The sequence below is a fragment of the Diabrotica virgifera genome, chromosome 9 (genome assembly GCF_917563875.1).
Source record: "Diabrotica virgifera virgifera chromosome 9, PGI_DIABVI_V3a".
NCBI classification, from domain to species: Eukaryota; Metazoa; Arthropoda; class Insecta; order Coleoptera; family Chrysomelidae; genus Diabrotica; species Diabrotica virgifera.
The window spans coordinates 174,101,723-174,124,088 of NC_065451.1; the positions used below are offsets into that span (position 1 = coordinate 174,101,723).

Genomic DNA, 22,366 nt, shown 5'->3' on the forward strand with positions numbered 1-22,366 from the left:
TTTGGGCCAGTAATTATTTATCAATTTTTATATAGCTTGGTGAAATAAAAGATTTCTTGGTATAGATTATAAATTCAGACGCCGGTGAAAATGAACCGAATATTTTAGCAACAATTCAATTGTTAATTAACAATTTACAGTCGCAATAACAACCAAAATAATCATGAGACATTGATCAAACTTAGAAAGATTATAAAGGTGTGATGCCTATTTAATATTTAGTCGACAAAATATAATTTTTTCTTTTTTTTGCATAATCTTTAAATGTTTAAAAAAATTGTTATAAACAAATTAACATTTCTCAGAAATTGTTTATTATATTCTAATTTTAAAAAATACTTAAAATGCGTATTTCATAGGTCTTGAAAATGAATGCTTTAAAAAAAATTTCCAAGCATTTGCAAAAAAGTTATGAAACAGCAAAGTAAATATACGTTTGGTCCGTTGTTTTTAATTTGTTTTAATTGTTTCAAAGCTTAAAAGTGAGTCTATGGTACAATATAATTACTCACAAAGAATGTCAAAAATTAGTGCAATGGTTATATTTTAATCAAAGATTAAAAATACTTTTTTTGTAATTTTTAGCGCAAAAGTAGGCCTGATACAGAGTCGGAGCTAAAATGTTCACTCGAAGCGACTGACACGCAGCATACATTATTTATTAAAATTGTACGTCGCGCGGCCGATCGTCGCTCCGAGTGAAAATTTTAGCTACAGTACTGTATTACTCTACTTTCGCGCGTGTAAATTACAAAAAATATATTTATAATCTTTAATTAAAATATAACCATTAAACTGATAATCGTTATTTTTTTTGTAAATAATTAGTTTGTACTTTAAACTCACTTCTACGCTTTGAAAGAATTAAAAAAAAATACAAACACCGTAGTAATCGTATGTTTACTTTGCTGTTTCATAACTTTTTTGCAAATGGTTGCAAAAAAGTTTTAAAGCATTCATTTTCAAGATATTTGAAATGCGCATTTTAGCTATTTTTTAAAATTATAATAAAATAAAAACTTTCTGAGAAACGTTAATTTTTTTATAACTATTTTTTTTAACATTTAAAGATTATGCAAAAAAATAAAAAAAATTATATTTTGTCGACAAAATATTAAATAGGCATCTCATCTTTATAAGATTTCAAAGTTTGATCAGTGTATCATAAATATTTTGGTTATTATTGCGACCGTAAATTATTAATTAACAATTGAATTGTTGCTAAAATATTCGTTTAATTTTCACCAGCTTCTAGAACTATAATCTAAACCAAGAAGGGTTTTAAGTAACCAAATTATTTAATTATTGGTAGATAATTACTTATCTAAAACTTTATTTGAAAATTAAAGATTTTGTTGGGAAAACCCGCATTTTCCGAGGAAAATTTTCGTCGGAGCAGATCAGGAAAAACACGTCTCTATGCAGAATTTAATCACGGTGAATTTTTATTTGAGTGTTTTTGTTGTAAAGTTAAAATCTTCGGAATTATAGAGCAATAATTGAAAAAAACACGATTTTCGGGCGCCATTTTGTTTATAAAAAAAGTAGCACACTATCTGAGGACTTTCCATACCTATATTATTAATATATAGGATCTTATAATTCGATTCCAGCAATAAAATTGCTGGTAAATAACTTTTCCCAAAAATGGCCTATTCTCCGATAATCAGCCCAGACTATTAAACCACGTTCTGACTTTGGATGCGGTTTCTGTCTATTAATAAATTATTGCAAAAATAACGGTTTATAGTAAGTTTACTCACGATTTTTGCTCTAAATTTTAAAAAACCACTTGGATTGACATGAAATTTGGCATACACGTAGTTAACATGTCAAACAAGTGATATTGTACTGACGGGTGCTTTTGCCATGGGGGTGACTTTCACCCCTTTTCGGGGGTGAAAAAAGAAACCTTTAAAATAAGTCCGGAAATGGATAAACTGATTAATTCTAAGCAACTTTTAATCCATACAGTTTTTTCGCTAAGTCAATACTTTTTGAGTTATTTGCGAGTAAATATGTTCATTTTTCACCAAAAAGAAAACACGTTTTTGGTGGTTTTATAAGCACTTTCCAACTGATGAAACTTACAGATCATGTAAATACGACATAAGTAAAGCAACTTGTGAAGCGGTAACGATTAATTTCATTTGAGATTCTAATTAGGGGGGTGATTTTCTCGTTTTTTTTTACCAAAATAAAAGGGATCAACTTTGTTTTGAGCGTAATTTGCTTATTTTTGATACTAAATACTTTTTCAAAAAACAAGAATAAAGTTTTTTTTTACAAGCTTTAAAAAAGTTGTAATGAGTTTTCCTCAAAAAGTACTTCATTTTTTGGTTATTTTATGTTGAAATATTCGATTGGGATTAGCTACAACTCTGCTTCTACTGGGTCTACGGACCTCACATTTCCACCATTTTTTTTTTACTTTTTTATAGTGTATGTGTTTGCTAAGAAATTTTTTTTGAAAACATACTTACTTTTTGAGTTATTTGCGAAAAACCGTCTAAAAACGTGGGTTTTTTGTTGAAAAATAAACATATTCACTAGCAAATACGAGTAACTTCTAAAAGTATTGACTTATACAGTCAAACCCGCTTATTAGAATACCTCTTAAAGGAATATCCCGGTTTAAGGAATAGAAATTTGAGGTCCCGAAACGTTTCTACTAGCGACCAATGATCGGTTATTAGAATATCCCGGTTATAGAAATATTTGATTGGCACGAAGGCTATTCCAATAAGCGGGTTCGACTGTAGTAGTGAAAAAACTATATAGAACAAAAGTTGCTTAGAATTAATCAGTTTATCCACTTCCGGACTTGTTTTAAAGGGACTTATTTATTAATTATTCCGGACTTATTTATTAATTATTTCTTTTTTCACCCCCGAAAAGGAGTGAAACTCACCCCCATGGTACAGATCAGCACAATATCACTTGTTTTATTTGACATGTTAGCTACGTTTATGACAAATGCCATGTCAATCCAAGTGGTTTTTTTAAACTTAGAGCAAAAACCGTGAGTAAACGTACTAGAAACCGTTATTTTTGCAATCATTTATTAATAACAAAGTTAGAGCGTGGTTTAAGCTATCACGAGTAGTGGCAATCGATTAAGCGTATAAAAATACTATGAAAAAGACTACTAACTTGCTGTAGATAGCGCATTATTTGGAGCTTTTCGGCGAATAAACAAATATTTTGTTATTAACAAAATAAGAACATATTTTGAGTAATCGCGACTAGTCGTATTTGATTCAGCGACCAAAAATACACCAGAGAAGACCTTAACACTACCAATTTATTTACAGGGCTTCTAATAATTCCTGAAAAATACCTAATTTTATCATAATTTGTTAATAACAATTAAACGCACCATTTTAAGGCTTCCAGGCCACTTTCATTGGATTCAGCGACCCAAAAAACCTATAATAACCACCACCAAATAACGACTAGCTAGAATTGCCCACGGGACCCCCTATGTTGCGATTAGACCAGCGTTTCCCAAATGGTGGGTCGCGACCCGGTATCGGACCACGAAAGCAAAATGCCGGATCGCCTGGCTTTGACGAATAGGTTTTTTTTATAAATAATTAATAGCTATCATAAAGAATATGTTTTTGAATTTTCTCAGATCGCTCAAGCTGAAAACCTTGTAGGTACTGGCTTTTTATGAAATATCAAAATTAATTCCTGAAACAGGTTATCCACACACAATTGCTAAGAAATTAATAGATCTAGCAATGAAAATAGTAGCATCTTGGATAATATCTGATGAAAAGCAGGAAAAGCAAGAAGTGAATTCCCTGGCTCTATCAAATAACACATTGAAGCGTAGGATTGTGGAGATGGCAGATAATATTTAAGAAACTATTATATGTTACTTAAAGGACTATAACTATTTTTCCTTGCAACTTGATGAAAGTACAGACATATCAGATAATGCTAATCTAATATGTTTTGTAAGACACGATTTTGAAAATACTATTCACAAAGAATTTCTAATTTGTAAATCTTTGTCAACAAGAACAACAGCTGAAGAAATATTTAATCTAATTGCTAGCTACATTAGTGATAATGGAATTGAATAGAATAAATGTGTGTGACTTAGTAGCGATGGATCACGGACAATGGCAGGCACTCGTACTGTACTTTTTCCGGGGATCAAAGCCGTATCACCAGAATGTATTTGGGTGCATTCAGGGGCGTCATTTGGCCTAAAAAATGACTGAAATTTACAAAAAATACATCAATATTCATCATAACATCATATATAATGTATTGTATATATAGTGCTTGCCCCCCCCCCAAACAAAATTTCAAATGACGCTCCTGGGTGCATTTAGCATCCACAGAGAGGTATTAGCTGTCAAAAAAATGCCACTGATTTTAACCGAATCTATGAATGAGAGTGTAAATTTTTTAAACTTCATAAAATCTCGCCCATTGAACTCACAAAGTATTCTCTGCTTTGTGCAGAGAAATGGGAAGTGAATATGAAGATCTTATTTTGCACTACGAAGTGCGTTGGCTATCAAAAGGGAATATTTTAGAAAGACCTATTGAATTGAAAGAAGAAATTTTAATATTCTTAGACAGTTTTCATGATGTCAATTGGTTAATTAAGGTAGCCTACCTTTGTGATATTTTTGACTTCTTGAACAATTTAAATATGACATTACAAGGTATCAATGTAACTTTATTTAAAGTACAAGAGAAGGTGAAAGCTGCAACAAAAAAGCTTAATTTGTAGAAATGTCGCGCGGAAGCAGGAAATTACAAAGCTTTTGCAAAGCTAACGAAACTACAAAAAAAAATAATATCGTAAATTCATTGTCGGATGAGATTTCCGCGGCTTTCAAGAAACACCTGCTAGGACTGGAGGTCCTGCAAGAGGCAAATCTGAAGGAATACTTTCCCCCATCCACAGCAACAAAGCGTGGATAAGGTATACATTTACAATGGACGTATGTTGAGTCAGTAATTGAACTATCGTGTGATAAAGCACTCAAAGACATATTAGAAAAAATACCACTGATAGATTTTTGGCTGTTTTGCCGCCAGGAGCAGGTACTTCGTTTTAGCAGAAAAAGCGATAACATTTCTAATTCCTTTTGTTACGACCTATAAGTGTGAGGTAGGGTTTGGTTTTTAACACTGCTTTTCCTTAGAAATAAATATAGGAACCATTTGGAAGTCGAACCGGACCTGAGGATAAAATTAACATCTACTTCTCATTAATATTTAATTATTATTTTGTTTTATTAGGTACATTTGTGTTTGAGCAAATGATTCTTTATTAAAATATATAAAACTGTAATAAATATTTAAATATGTTTTCTTGTACACACACCAGGCTATGCAGAAAATTAGTGCGTCACGAAGGATAAGTACAAAAATAACCGGGCCACGGAAAAATAAGTTTGGGAAACGCTGGATTAGACTATTAAATAAGGCAGTTATTATTTGATTCAGAGTTGTGACTACATAGCTCCATTAATAGCTATCTGAAGATGGTGGTCGGTGGTCCAACTCTGAATCAAATGAAAACAAAAACTGTTTGTTCCCTGAAACAAAAAAATTCAGAAACAAAACACATTAACAATATCCACCATAAAATTCAATTTACTATGGAACCGGAAGAAAACGACCAAATATCCAACATATACGAAAACCGACAGACATCTACATGCTGCTTGCTGCACAAGAAATACTATCTATCTATCTAATCAGCCCTAAACATCCATCCTTGGATATAGGCCTCCTCTTCCTTCTTCCATGCCTCTCTATCTTGGGCAATTTGCATCCAATTTGACCCAGTGTGTTTCTTCAGGTCATCTGACCATCGCATCTGTGGCCTTCCCCTTTTTCGTTTGTGGTTCCATGGTCTCCAATGTATTACCATCTTAGTCCATCTTTCATCCTTCTGCCGTAGGGTGTGTCCGGCGAACTTCCATTTAAGCTTTGCTACTTGGGTAGAGACGTCTTTCACTTTTGTTTTGTTACGGATCCATTCGTTTCTTTTCCTGTCTGATAATTTAATGTTCAGCATTTGTCTTTCCATGGCTCTTTCTGTCTTTGCTATTTTTTCCATATTCTCTTTTGTAAACGTCCATGTCTGAGAGCCATATATTAAAACAGGGAGTATACATTGATTGAAGACTTTTGTTTTTAGGTATTGCTGGTATTTTCTGTTCTTTAGAATATAAGACAGTTTTCCGAATGATGCCCAGGCCAACCTTATTCTTCTCTTTATTTCTTCGGTCTGATTTTCTTTATTTAATCTAGTGATTTGTCCTAGATATATATATTCTTTTACTTGTTCTATTCTTGTTTGTGCCACTGTAATTACTAGTTCTTCTTGTTGATTGGTCATGGTTTTTGTTTTACTGTAATTCATCTTCAGTCCTATCTTTGTCGATTCTCTATCTAGTTCTTCCATCATTCTTTGTAATTCTTCACTTCTTTCTGCTATTAATACAATATCATCAGCATATCGTAAGTGATTCAGATATTGCCCGTTTATGTTTATACCCAAACCATCCCAGTGCAGTTGTTTGAACACATCTTCTAGCGCTTGGTTGAATAGCTTGGGCGAGATGGTATCTCCTTGTCTTACTCCTCGGTTTATTTTAATAGGCTCCGTTTGTTTCATTAGCTTGATAGTTGTTGTTGCCTTATCATATATATTTGTAATTAAGTCGGTATATATGTAGTCTATTCTGCTGTTTTGTAGGGAATTCTTTACTGCCCAGTGTTCCACACTATCAAATGCTTTTTCGAAGTCAATAAATGCCATGTATAGCGGGATATGATATTCGTTAGCTTTTTCGATTAATATCTTCATCGTTAAAAGGTGGTCACTTGTACTGAAGCTTTTTCTAAATCCGGCTTGTTCTCTTGCCTGGTATCCATCTAATTTAGTTGTTAATCTGTTTGTTAATATCTTGGTTAATAGTTTGTACATCACATTTAGTAAAGTTATGGGTCTGTAATTCTTTAGATCCTTTTTATCTCCTTTCTTAATAAGTAACGATGTTACTGCTTCGTTCCAAGTGTTGGGTATTTGTTTTGTCATCAATATTTTATCCATAAGTGTGTACAAAACTTCTCTAGTTGTTTTCCCACCATTTTTTAGCATTTCTACAGTTATCCCGTCTTTTCCTGGCGATTTATTATTCTTAATCTCCTTGAGTGCTCTTTTTATCTCATTCTTACTGATTTCTGGTTGTAAGTCGGAATTGACATTTTTTATTTTTATTTGTAATTGCTTAAGGATTTCTTGTGTTGGTTTCTGTTTTGTATTGTAGAGGTTTTTATAATATTCTTGTGTTATTTGTATAATTTCTTCTATATTATTGGTCTCTATGCCTTCTTTGTTCTTTATACTATTAATCTGTATGCTTCCAAGCTGTGGTTTTAAGCACTTCATATTTTTATTTTGTTCAATGGTTTTTTCTATTTTTTCTTCCTGTACTCTCCTTTGACTTTCCTTGATGTTCCTTCTGATAGCTTTGTTTACATATTTGTAATCTACTGTGTTTCTCTTATCTTGTTCTATTAATGTTTTTCTTTTGCTCATGAGGTTTTTTGTTTCCTGGGATATATAGTTTTCCTTTTTTATTCTTGTTTGTGCTACCTCTTTTCCCGCCTTTGCTAATGTATCAATTAATAGCTGATTTATTTCATCGATATTTTTGTTTTCCAAATCTCTAGTGGCCGGTATACTTTCCCTTATTTTTTGTTTACATTCCTCTTTTGCTTTCTTAAGTTTTCCCATATCTAGTTTCGATCTATTTTCCACAAGAAATACTATCCTGCACAATTACATTCAGTCATCAAAATCTTGATTGCAAAATCAGTTTTCACATTATGCATTTCTTCACTTTAATGTTCTTCATCTGCCAGTCTTAAGCAAGAAACCCATTATGAACGGCCGGCACGGCACAGGACAGTCCAAGTTCATTTGTATAGTTTTAAATGCAACGTAACCCATTATGAGCGGCCAGCTCGGCCCGGCACAGGCCAGCACGCAAACGGAACGGCCAAAATTCTCCGAGGAGAATAAAATCCGTTGAAGTTGAACGGCCTGCCTGAACGGCCAGTCGGCGCCAGTGCGTCATAATTGTTGGTAATAAGCAGATATATTGTTGATTTTTTAATTGAAAGCGCGTTGTTTCTTTTGAAATAAAATAATATGGAAGAACTTTTCATTGAGAGTGACAGAGAATACCCATTTTTGTATGATGCATCGGACTCAAGTTATCATGATAGTAAGAAAAAGGACAATACATGGGTACAAATATTCCGAAAATTTTGATCAATGGACAGGTACGTACATTATCTTTTAACCATGAATTCGTTTTTTTAAAATGATGCATATTCATTAAAATTGTGTAGTTTATGTCTTTTAAAAACTTTTATTTTACGATAGTTTTTAAAATATATGATCATTTTCCGGTGCCGTGCCGTGCCGGCCGTTACAAATGGGTTTTTGGACGTACCGGCCTGTGCTGTGCCGTGCCGGGCTGTGCCGTGCCGGGCGTTCATAATCTAGCGGGCTTGCTTTAGCAAGCTCGCTAAAGCAGGAAACCCATTATGAACGCCCGGCACGGCACCGGACAGTTAAAATTCATTTGTATAGTTTTAAATGCAACGTAACCCATTATGAACGGCCAGCTCGGCCCGGCACAGTCCAGCACGAAAACGGAACGGTCAAAATTATCCGAGGAGAATAAAATCCGTTGAAGTCGAACGGCCTGAACGGCCCGTCGGCGCCAGTGCGTCATAATTTTGGTACTAGGCAGATATTTTGTTGATTTTTTAATTGAAAGCGCGTTGTTTGTTTTGAAATATGGAAATATAAAATTTGGTTTGAGACATTGGAAAATATTTGGGAAATTTTGGATCATCTTTATGCGGGAAAAGATGATGAAAATCGCCATATTCTCTTTTTTTAATATTTCGTGAACCCAAAACCGATGTTTCCGTCGTAATTTTTCGTTTTCGTCTGTTCCAATCTCAGCACAAATTTCACTTACTATTATAACCTCTTCTTCCGACGGGTCTCCATGGCAAAATGATCATGTTTCCGGTGCCGTGCCGTGCCGGCCGTTCATAATGGGTTTTTGGACGTGCCGGCCTGTACTGTGCCGTGCCGGGCGTTCATAATGGGTTTCCTGCTTAACTCCTTCGGTACGGTGATTCACCCGTGTGCATCATGCTTGACTGTCCGCTCAGTACGGTGATGCACACGGGTGCATCATGAGTTTTCGTTTGCCATATACGGCGGTGCCACCATCTGCATCATATTTCAGGTATTTTTGTTCCGTCCGAATTACCTTATTCAAATCTAAAAGTTGGGAAACCACGCCCAAAAGTGGGTGATGTACAGAAGGAGATTAAATTTAGTTAATTAGATTGGTGATAAGGTTGTTTGGATGTTTGACTGATGGGATTGTGTGGGAGGTGAAGTTACTGTGCTGCTGTTTACAACTTACCTTACAAGATAATTCGGATGGAATTTCCCAGATTAGGAGACTGGGAAGATATCAAGCACAAAATAATCTGGAGAATTCCATCCGAATTATCTTGTTTATCTTTTTTAATAATTTTTGTTTAAAATGGTATTTTATGGATAAAATTTAATTCAACTCACATACTATGTAGAATAATAAATTTAATAAAAATAGTTTTATTTCTAAAATTAGTGTTATTATTACATTAACTTTAATTAGTTGTAGTGTGGTACTGTATTTTAACCGACCGCACGAAGTCGCTCGGTAAGCGCTCGAATCCGTATATAGGAGCCGACTTGCCGAATGACGGTCCGGCACGAAGTGGTTAAGGGAGCTCGCAAACCAAAGCAATATCCTACATCGCATGTGGCATGCATTGCGAAAAGATACGCACTGAGTTTCACATCTGGTTTTCGGTGAACGAAATTCCACCGAAAGTCACCGAAAACCAGATGTGACACTCAGTGCGTATCTTTTCGCAATGCATGCCACATGCGATGTAGGATATTGCTTCGGTATAATACGCGAGCTCGCCAAGACTGGCACATGAAGAAATGCGTAAAACATCGTTAAGAAAAAACGGCTGGTATATGAAGTTTGGGGCAAAAGTATCGCGTATTTTGGTTTTTTTTTGCTCCTTTTTTGTAAAAAAAATATTTTTGACTTTGGCAGGCGACATTTCGATAGGAAATTTACTTTTAAAGAACTTTGCTGTAGATGTATGTGTACAAGTACATATAATTCGAGTGCAAAAAACTAAAAAATGGACTAATTCGCCCCTTTTTCAAAAACGCGCGACTTTAGTTGGTAGCACACCGCGTTTTTTTCATATTTGTGTCCATTAACCATATGAAAAAATAAAACCCATTTAACGTTGTCGTTAGTTTTAGCCTTCTTCTTTTTGGACATAATGAGACTAATAATAATAATTATAACATTATATTCTATCTGAATATCCAACAATATACTTGAATCAGGTAGACGTATTTGCCTTGTAATGTTTTATGGCCTGGTTTGCTCTTATCATATCAGGCTAGTATTTTTTTAATAATTTCAAGTACATATTTACTACAAAAACAAGTTATCAGTTTATTCTGAATATAAAATCATGTAAAGCAATTATTATTCTTGCACGCTATTGTTGATTCGTTAAGGTCATAAATACAAATATCATGTATCAAATTCATTATCGGGTACAGTTTTTCGTAGTTTTTAGCACCTGAGACCAGTGGCGAAGATCTACGAGGGGAATAGGGAAAATCCCCCTCCCCCACAAAGTCCAAAATTAAAGAAAAACATTATTGAAACATAAAAATATATTAGCTGACATGGAACTTAAACCATAGACCAGTGGTAGGCAATTTTTTTAAATGGGGGGCCAGAAAATTTTAGGAATTTTAGAGGAGCGCCAAAATTATAGAAACATGCGTATTGTGTTAAATCGCCGGACAAATAATCCCCGGACAAATAATCCCGGACAAAAAATTCCCACAAATTATCCCTGGACAAAATATCCACCAGACAAAATATCCCCACAAAAAATTCCCACAAATAATCCCCATACAAAAAATCCCCACAAAAATCCCGGACAAATAACCCCCACAAATTATTTTAGACAAAATATCCGGACAAGAAATCCCCAAGAAATATTTGCTGCCGAATAGTTCTTTAAAAGTTTTCCCATGAATGCAATTGACGCAAATGTTTTTCAGACTCAGCGCATGACAGTTATAGCAATCGCCATTAAACTGCTTCTCGGTACGAAAATAATGACTAGCAATTAAAATGAAGAATGAATTGTAATTTCGATTACCAAATTTCGAATTCCAATTGTGAGTTTTTTCAAAAATCGTAGAACATATGGGTAATCATGTTGTAATAATTTTTCGCTTAAATCTTTTGCTCACACTGCTTTGAATAACTCTGTTCAAAACATTGCCTATTCTTAATGATAATTGCTGGTCCTGAAAACGATAAGCTTGATTGTAATGCAAAATAGCCTGTTCGTTTTTGTACATTGAATGTGATTTATGTTTAATTTATTTAGTTGGCAGGACTCAGAAAATCATGAAAATTTCATTATTTTCGTTACGTTTTTGTATATATAAACCCCCTAACCCCTTTTGTAACCCTCTTGCCCAAAAAATTTTCTTCATAAAATCGATAGTATCCTGTCATTCTGTGGATATGGCAGGACTCAGAAATTCATTGCAACACCCCATTTTTTTTTAACAGAAAATCTAATTTTTACAGGAAAATGTCACAGGAAACCCGTGGAGTTTTCCACAAATTGTAAGTACCTCCTCTAACCTTCCAGTATTGCAAAGGGCAGGACTCAGAAAACCGTAGCTGAACTTTTGTCTAATATCTCCCAGTATATAACGCTCATGCACTGAGGTTTGAAATGTGGTATTACAGAAGGATGCTTAGAATAGCATGGACACAGAGGAAAACGAACACGGAAGTACTGCGAGAAATGGGTAAAGAATGCGAAATAATAAACACAATAAAAATAAGAAAGTTACAATATCTGGGACACGTAATGATGGGACCGCGATATGAAATGCTAAGACTGATAATACAAGGAAAGATAAGAGGCGGAAGGAGTATAGGAAGAAGGAGAGTGTCATGGTTCAAGAATTTAAGGGACTGGTGTAGATGCAGTTCTATAGAACTCTTTAGAGCAGCGGTGGATAGAGTAAAGATAGTGATGATGATATCCAACCTCCGATTAGGAGACGGCACTTGAAGAAGAAGAAACTGAGGTTGAAAAACATTTGCACCGATTTCATTAACGGGAAAACTCCGGGATTTTTTGTGGGAATATTTTGTCCAAAAAAATTTGTGGGGATTATTTGTCCGGGATTTTTTGTGGGGATTTTTTGCCCGGGGATTATTTGTGGGGATTATTTGTGTGGATTTTTTGTGGGGATTTTTTGTCTGGAAATTTTTTGTCCAAGGATAATTTGTGGGGATTTTTTGTCCGGACCCCATACTATCCATGTCGATGGATCCTCGGCGGACCGGATTAAATACTCTCGCGGGTCGTACTTTGCCCATCACTGTCATAGACAGACATATTCAACCTAATAAATCCACCGGTTAAAAAAATAAGGAAACTTAATGCATATAAGTTATTAGTAAAATTATTTCTCTCATGTAGTTTTTATACATATTATTATTACTTTATTTAACGAACTAGCTGACCCTGCAAACTTCGTACCGCCTTTGAAATATATAAAATTCTGTCAAAGTTCAATAAATAATAATTAAAAGAAAACAAAAAAAAATTAATAATATTAAAAATAGTATGTAATAAAACGGAATTAATTTAGTTATTTCTCATAAGCAATGTTTTATTTGTGGTGTGCAATTCTACAAGGATGGCGGTTTTCCAACGCTCGATTCATTTTCCATGCCCGTAACATAGACACTGTTAACTTGAAATCAAATTGCAAATCTGTTGAACTCCTCCGAATACGCGGGATAAAGACATCCTCTCCTTTGAATTTCTCCTTGGTGACTTGGTGATTGTGGCCCAGCAAATTAATAATAAATTTATTTGAGAGTTATACTGAGAAGGTAAAATGACAATAATTATAAACGCCACAACTATTCTCTATACATAAACAACTATGTATGTATATTGCTATTATAGTCCATTCTTTCACGGTTTTTGCTCTAAATTTTAAAGAACCGCTTGGATTGACATGAAATTTGGCATATGCATAGCTTACATGTCAAAGAAAAAAAGTGATATTGTGCCGATGTGTGCTTTTGCCCTGGGGGTGAAAAAATATAAGTCCAAAATAAGTCCGGAAATAGATAAACTGACTAATTTTAAGTAACTTTTGTTCTATAGAGCTTTTTCGCCAAGTCAACACTTTTCGAGTTATTTGCGAGTGAATATGTTCATTTTTCAACAAAATAACTACATTTTTAGACGGTTTTTGGCAAATAACTCAAAAAGTAAGTATTTTGTCGAAAAAAACGTTTTTTGCAAAAATATAGCCTGTAAAAAAGTAAAAAAAAATGGTGGACGCATTACATCTCTGGACCTCGTAAAACCAGAGTTATAGCCAATGAAAATATATTCATATTCACCAAATTTCAAATAGAATACATGGAAGTGAAATATCCAAAAAATTAAGCACTTTTTGGGGAAAACCCATTATAACTTTTTTAAATTGTTTAAAAAAAGCCTTACTTCTGTTTTTATAAAAAGTTTCTAGCATTAAATTTAAGCAAGTTACGCTCAAAATAAAGTTGGTCTCTTTTGTTATGGCAAAAAAAATCGGGAAGACCACCCCCTAATTAGCAACTTAAATGAAATTAATCGTTACCTCTCCAACAAATTATTTTCCTTATGTTGTGTTTATATGATCTGTAAGTTTCATCGATTAAAAGTGCTTATTTTGGAAAAAATTTGATTTTAATGTAAAATTTTTAAAAATTTTAATTTTGAAAAATATGCTTTTTTCAAAATAACTTAAAAAATGTAAGAGATACCAAAAGTTTTCGAGATTTCAAAAATCTCGAAAAACAAAAAAAATCAGCATTGCTTTTCTGAATATCATGTATTTTTTTGTTTTTCTGTTAGACAAAAATTGATTAAGATTTGGTGTTTCTAAATTTGCATATATTCGTCATCAGTGACTCGTTCAACCTCTTTTAACTACAGCCCTTTCAAAAATAAGGGCTTTGAACCGATGAAACTTACAGATCATATAAACAATACATACACGAGTCAAGAAACTTGTGAAGTCGTAACGATTAAGTTCATTTGTGATACTAATTAGGGGGTGATTTTCCCGATTTTTTTACCAAAAAAAAAGGACTAACTTTATTTTGAGCGTAACGTGTTTACTTTTGATGCTAGAAATTTTTTTATAAAACAAAAATGAAGCTTTTTTTAAACACTTTAAATAAGTTGTAATGAGTTTTCCCCGAAATGTGCTTCATTTTTGGTTATTTCACGTTAAAGTATTCCATTTGGAATTTGACGAATATGAACCTATTTTTAATTAGCTATAACTCTGCTTCTACTAGGTATAGAAACGTGATATGTACACCATTTTTTTTAAATTTTTTACAGGCTATATTTTTGCTATGAATGTTTTTTCGACAAAATACTTACTATTTGAGTTATTTGCAAAAAACCGTCTAAAAGCGTGGTTATTTTGTTGAAAAAAATGAACATATTCACTGGCAAATAACTCGAAAAGTATTGACTTAGTGAAAAAACTCTATAGAACAAAAGTTACTTAAAATTAGTCAGTTTATCAATTTCCGGACTTACTTTGGACGAATACTTTTTCACCCCCAAGGGGGGGTGAAACCACCCCCGGGGCAAAAGCACATATCGGCACAATATCACTTTTTTTCTTTGACTTGTTAGCTATGTGTATGCCAAATTTCAAGTCAATCCAAGCGGTTCTTTAAAATTTAGAGGTTTTGCAATATTTTACCGTTAAAGAACGTACTATTACAACTGTACCTTCCATTGGATTCATTAATTTCGTCGATTCTCGATAATCACGGCGGCGGCGCCGCTGATTAAGATCATCATACGATCAAATGCATAGTTTTCGAGTGTATAAGATACATACTTCATTTTTATTTATATAGATGTAAAATATTTAAATGCCTATTAAAAAATAACGATTGGAGATAGAAAAGTGAAAATTTAGAATTATATTTATATTTTGATTCTACATCATATAAAATTAAGAAAAAAGTTTGTAAAAAAAATAAAAAAAAAAATTTCTTAGGTTGATCCTACTACCTCAGAAACCTTCCCGGGTTCATGCACAACAACTTTAATTAAAATCATCTTTCGATCAAATGCATAGTTTGCGAGTCTATAAGGCACATACATACAAACATTCATTTTTATTTATACAGGGTGTCCAGAAACTCTACCGACAAATGAAGACAGGAAATTCCTCAGATAATTTTAAGACAATTTAACCCAATCCACCTAGTCCGAAAATGCTTCTTAAGGGAGCTAGAGCTCTTTGAAGATGGCGTCATGAAATTAGTTTTTCTTAAATACCTCCAGAACGCTTCTATTTAGAAAAACGAAAATTGGTATGCTTATTTACTTTTCAGAAATAAATCGACTCCATCCATTGCAAATTTCTAGTACCGGTCATAGGCGTGCGTTTTGGGTAGAGCAACGGGTATTTTATCGCATAACTTTTTTGTCCTTAACTTTTATGCATTTTTGACACCGGATTATTAAATTATGAGGTATTCTAGTACTAAAAGGTACTCTTGATTTAAGTCGGTAGGACACACCGTTTTCTAGAAAAATCGATTTGAAAGTTTTTAGTTTTTGGAATTTAAAAAAAATTGAAAAAACTTTTCAACAAAAAATGAAGTATTTAACAACATAAAGTAAGAGTAACTTTTAGTACTCGAATACCTCATAATTTAATAATCTAGTGTCAAAAATGCTCCAAAACTCAGGACAAAAAATTATGCTATAAAATAACTGTTGACCTACCCAAAACGGACGCCTATGACCAGTACTAGAAATTCTCAATTAATGAAATCGATTTATTACGAGGAAAACGAAAAGCCCTAGATACAAAGTTTACTACTTTTTAAACAATTAGAATAATTGAAATAAAAATATAATAAACAATATTTTAAATCCAAGACTTTTCGTTAATAAACTGCTTTCTGGCTGCATCCCATATCTCCGGATTTTACAATATATAATCACATAGAGACGACGAAATAGGAGAAAGCAAATAGAGGACACTTAGGCCACGCATTTACCTTCTCTTCGTCTAGGAAAAGGACCGAAAGACAGTTTCTAAATACTCACAAATTGAGTAAAAATGAAAAAGATAAAAAAGGGTTCAAGGCAGGTTTTGTTTATATTCGATTCAGAGTTGGACCACCATCTCCATATAGTAACTATTTCAGCATCCTTATGCATCATCAGTGAAGATTATGCAGTCACAACTCTGAAGGGAATACAAACATTCTGCCTCTTTTAAAGCAAACCATCGCGATGCGATGAACCCGCCTTTTGAGACGCAAAACAGCGACATCTCTCGTATTACGAGGAAAACGAAAAGCCCTAGATACAAAGTTTACTACTTTTTAAACAATTAGAATAATTGAAATAAAAATATAATAAACAATATTTTAAATCCAAGACTTTTCGTTAATAAACTGCTTTCTGGCTGCATCCCATATCTCCGGATTTTACAATATATAATCACATAGAGACGACGAAATAGGAGAAAGCAAATAGAGGACACTTAGGCCACGCATTTACCTTCTCTTCGTCTAGGAAAAGGACCGAAAGACAGTTTCTAAATACTCACAAATTGAGTAAAAATGAAAAAGATAAAAAAGGGTTCAAGGCAGGTTTTGTTTATATTCGATTCAGAGTTGGACCACCATCTCCATATAGTAACTATTTCAGCATCCTTATGCATCATCAGTGAAGATTATGCAGTCACAACTCTGAAGGGAATACAAACATTCTGCCTCTTTTAAAGCAAACCATCGCGATGCGATGAACCCGCCTTTTGAGACGCAAAACAGCGACATCTCTCGTATTACGAGGAAAACGAAAAGCCCTAGATACAAAGTTTACTACTTTTTAAACAATTAGAATAATTGAAATAAAAATATAATAAACAATATTTTAAATCCAAGACTTTTCGTTAATAAACTGCTTTCTGGCTGCATCCCATATCTCCGGATTTTACAATATATAATCACATAGAGACGACGAAATAGGAGAAAGCAAATAGAGGACACTTAGGCCACGCATTTACCTTCTCTTCGTCTAGGAAAAGGACCGAAAGACAGTTTCTAAATACTCACAAATTGAGTAAAAATGAAAAAGATAAAAAAGGGTTCAAGGCAGGTTTTGTTTATATTCGATTCAGAGTTGGACCACCATCTCCATATAGTAACTATTTCAGCATCCTTATGCATCATCAGTGAAGATTATGCAGTCACAACTCTGAAGGGAATACAAACATTCTGCCTCTTTTAAAGCAAACCATCGCGATGCGATGAACCCGCCTTTTGAGACGCAAAACAGCGACATCTCTCGTATTACGAGGAAAACGAAAAGCCCTAGATACAAAGTTTACTACTTTTTAAACAATTAGAATAATTGAAATAAAAATATAATAAACAATATTTTAAATCCAAGACTTTTCGTTAATAAACTGCTTTCTGGCTGCATCCCATATCTCCGGATTTTACAATATATAATCACATAGAGACGACGAAATAGGAGAAAACGAAATCGATTTATCTCTGGAATATAAATAAATGTACCAGTTTTCGACTTTCTAAACAGTTTTTTTTGAAAATTTTTTTTATTTATTTAAAAAGCGAAACGTTTTCAAATCGATTTTTCTAGAAAACGGTGTGTCCTACCGATTTAAAACAAGAGTACCTTTTAGTACTAAAATACTTCCCAATTTAATAATCCAGTATCAGAAATGCATAAAAGTTAAAGATAAAAAAGTTATGCGATAAAATAACCGTTGCCCTACCCAAAACGGACGCCTATGATCGGTACTAGAACTTTGCAATGGATGGCTTAGATTTATATCTTGAAGATAAATACGCGTACCAATTTTTGTTTTTCTAAATAGAAGTGTTCTTGAGGTATTTAATAAAAACTAATTACAAGACGCCATCTTCAAAGAGCTCTAGCTCCCTTAGGAAGCATTTTCGTACTAAGTGAATTGGGTTAAATTATCTTAAAATTATCTGAAGAATCTCCTGTCTTCGTTTGTCGGCAGAGTTTCTGGACACCCTGTATAGATGGCACAATAACAAAGAAAATAATATTATCTTCTTTTTGTGTAGACATGACTGCCAGTTTTTCAAAGTGCCTCCAGTAAGTTGTAGTTACATTGTTTTCGTGGTATTCCCACTGATCATCTTTCTATTGGAAAACCGTCTCTCGCCGTCATTACTACTATACAGGGTGATTGATTAGTAGGGTAATAGCTCCGATATAGTAATAGATAGCAATAAAAGTTAATAACAAAAATTTTAGCCACCTTTGAGCTTCATATTACAAAATTAGTTAGAATGTTACAGGTTGTTCGATAACACAGTGGCATACCTAACTTATGTTTTTTAAAATGGAACACCCTATATTTTATTTTATATTCGAAATCCTGTTAACTTCTCCATCACAAAAATATAAAGGTTTGTATTGAAAATCGTAACAAGTTCAACTCCCTGTATAAATAAAAATAAGCACAACAGCAATGGTTTATGAATGCCATATTTTTTTATTTATTGTCAAAATTTGTAAGAATTATTGATATTGCTAATTTTCTTTATATCAAATACAGGGTGAGTCAAAACGCAAGTACATTATTTTCTCAGTAATGTTAAATGGAACACCCTGTATTTTATATCATTATTGAAAAGTAACATTAACGTACTTTAATGTTTATATAACCTATGCCCAAATTTATTAGTTTTCGAGATATTTTCATTTTTCAGAGCAAATTATTTTAGGTGTTTAAATTTATCTAAATTTTAAGTAAGCCATGACTGACTTGACAATTGAAGATTACCGATTATCAATCCGGTAATCAATGTAACACTGTAGCAAATAAAGAAATAAAAATAATTTATTAATAATACATTTTACAAACAAAAACACAACCACTACATGCAACATTTTTGAAACAATTAAAAACTATTTTTTTATGTAAATGCAACAAATAAACAAAGAAAATTAGTAATAAATTTTACAAAAAAACACACAAACACAAAATACAATATTTTGTGAAGACAATTAAACACTACTTTTGTATGTAAATGTAACAATGTAACAAATGAAGAACGAAACATAATGTATCAGTAATACATTTTGCAAAAAAACATGTTTGAAAAAATTAGAAGCTACTTTTAATAAAATATTTTTAATATTTAATTACATAAGGTGCTCAAAATTATCTCCTAACACATTTATGTACGCCTCAAAACGATCATTGAATGAGCTACTTACTCTACGGAGCATTTGTAAATTAACACATCGAAATACACTTTGTATTCTATTTTTCATCTTATCCCTTGTTGTTGGAGGTATTTTATAAACTTCATTATTAACGTAACCCCAAAAAAATCAGTCCAGTTTATTAAATTCTGGTGATTTGGGTGGCCACGCTACTGGTCCATTGAAAAATGAAAATATCTCGAAAACTAATAAATTTAGACATAGGGAATGTTGTATACAAATTAAAGCACGGTCTTGTTACTTTTTAATAGTGATATAAAATACAGGGTGTTCCATTTAAAATTACTGAGAAAATAATGTACTTGCGTTTTGACTCACCCTGTATTTGATATAAAGAAAATTAGCAATATCGACCATTCTTGAAAATTTTGACAATACGTTAAAAAATATGGCATTAATAAACCATTGTTGTTTTGCTTATTTTTATTTATACAGGGAGTTGAACTTGTTACGATTTTCATATAAAATTGGTTATAACTTTGTAAATACCCTGTATAACATAACAAACCTTTATATTTTTGTGATGGAGAAGTTAACAGGATTTTGAATTTAAAATAAAATATAGGGTGTTCCATTTAAAAAAACATAAGTTTGGTCTGCCACTGTGTTATCGAACACCCTTTAACATTCTAACTAATTTTGTGATGTGAAGCTCAAAGGTGGCTAAAATTTTTGTTATTAACTTTTATTGCTATCTATTACTGTAGCGGAGCTATTGAGCTTTACCCTACTAATCAATCACCCTGTATTTGTTGTCGTTGGGCTTATATGATCGCTCCATTCTACTCTTCTGTTTTTACCCAGTCCTTGATGTTCTCCACAATGCATCTCTGTCGTATATCTGTACTTCTAGCTCGGTATCTGATCATCAGTTGTATCATCTCTGTATCATCTCTCATCATCTATACTAGTGTATCTGATCATCAGTTGTTCTAAGTGTTTTCATCTCTGCTGTTTCTAGCATTCTTGTTGTTATTTCTATGTCTGGTCGTGTTTCTACAGCATATTTCATTATTGGTGTCATGATTATTTTGTAATTTCTGCCTTTCATTTCTTTCTTGGTATTTTTATTTCTCCATATTGTTTCATTCAGGCAAACTGTAGTTATTTTTGCTCTATTCCCTTGCCATAACCATGCATTTTATCCAAGACGATAAAAAAGAGAAAACTTGAATATCTGGGGCATAAAATGAGAGGCAGCAAATACTGGATACTGCAGTTAATTTTCAACGAAAAGATCCATGGAAAAAGAGGAATTGGTAGAAAAAAATATTCATCGCTCCGAAACCTTCGTCAATGGGCTGGCTTATTAACAGATGAATTATTTCATGCCGCACACGATCGAGAACATCATCATTCTCTTTGCCTTATCCCTACGCGGGGTCGACTTCCCTAATTGCATTTCTCCACACAATTCTACCTTGGGTCATATCAATGTTAATCCCCTTTACCAACATGTCCTGCCTTATCGTCTCCCCCAGGTCTTCTTTGGTCTTCCTCTCCTACTCCTTCCAGGAATCTGCACTTCACCTATTCTTCGTATTGGGCGATTAACGTCTCGACGTTGAACATGACCAAACCATCTTAACCTATGCTCTCTCATTTTGGCATCAATTGGTGCCACACCTAGACTTCCCCTAATATACTCATTTCTAATTTTATCCTTCTTTGTCACTCCACTCATCCATCTAAGCATTCTCATTTCCGCCATATGCATTCGTTGTTCCTCTTTCTTCTTCACTGCCCAACATTCAGTTCCGTACATCATAGCCGGTCTTATGGCTGTTTTATAGAATTTTCCCTTCAGCTTCATTGGAATTTTTCTGTCACACAACACACCACTCGCTTCTTTCCACTTCATCCATCCAGCCCTAATTCTACTGCATGCATCTCCATCTATTTCTGCATTACTCTGTAATACCGCTCCCATGTACTCAAAACTATTGCTTTTTACAATTAGTTCACCATCCAAAGATACCATTTTATTTGTAGTAACTCCATCTTTAAATGAACATTCCAAATACTCTGTTTTTGTCCTACTAAGTTTTAAACCTTTTTCCTCCAGAGCTTGCCTCCACTGTTCCAGTTTTTGTTCTAAGTCTCTTTCACTATTTCCTACTAACACGACATCATCAGCATACATTAAGCACCATGGAATGTTACCCTGTAGTTTCGCTGTTATCTGGTCCAAAACTAATGAGAATAAATACGGACTAAGCACAGAGCCTTGGTGCAATCCTACTTTCACATGAAATTTATCAGTCTCTCCCACACCTGTCCTAACACTAGTCTTTACTCCCTCATACATATCCCTCACAATCTTTACATATTCACCAGGGACTCCTTTCTTATTGAGTGCCCACCACAGAATCTCTCGAGGAACTCTATCATATGCTTTCTCAAGATCAATGAATACCATATGAGCTTTTGTTTCTCTACTCCTGTATTTTTCCATCAACTGCCTTATAATGAAAATTGCATCTGTTGTTGATCTGCTCTGCATAAAGCCAAATTGATTCTCGGATATTTCGATCTCTTCACGTATCCGTCTATCAATTACTCTTTCCCATATTTTCATGGTGTGGCTAAGCAGTTTTATAATCCTGTAGTTTGTACATTGTTGTATATCTCTCTTGTTTTTGTAAACAGGTACCAGTATACTGCTTCTCCATTCGTCTGGCATTTGTCCAACTTCCATAATTCTATTAAATAGACCTGCTAGCCACCTTGTTCCTGTCTCTCCCAATGCTTTTCATACTTCCCCAGGAATAGCATCTGGTCCTACCGCTTTTCTTTTTTTTTATTTTTTGAAGAGCTT

General features: G+C 33.6%; 1 protein-coding gene across 4 annotated transcripts in view; it reads left to right on the forward strand.

The window, feature by feature from the left end:
* Positions 1-22,366, forward strand: part of LOC126891928 (probable ATP-dependent RNA helicase DHX35) — a 396,116-nt gene that overhangs the window by 184,672 nt on the left and 189,078 nt on the right. The gene's annotated exons all lie outside the window — the stretch shown is intronic.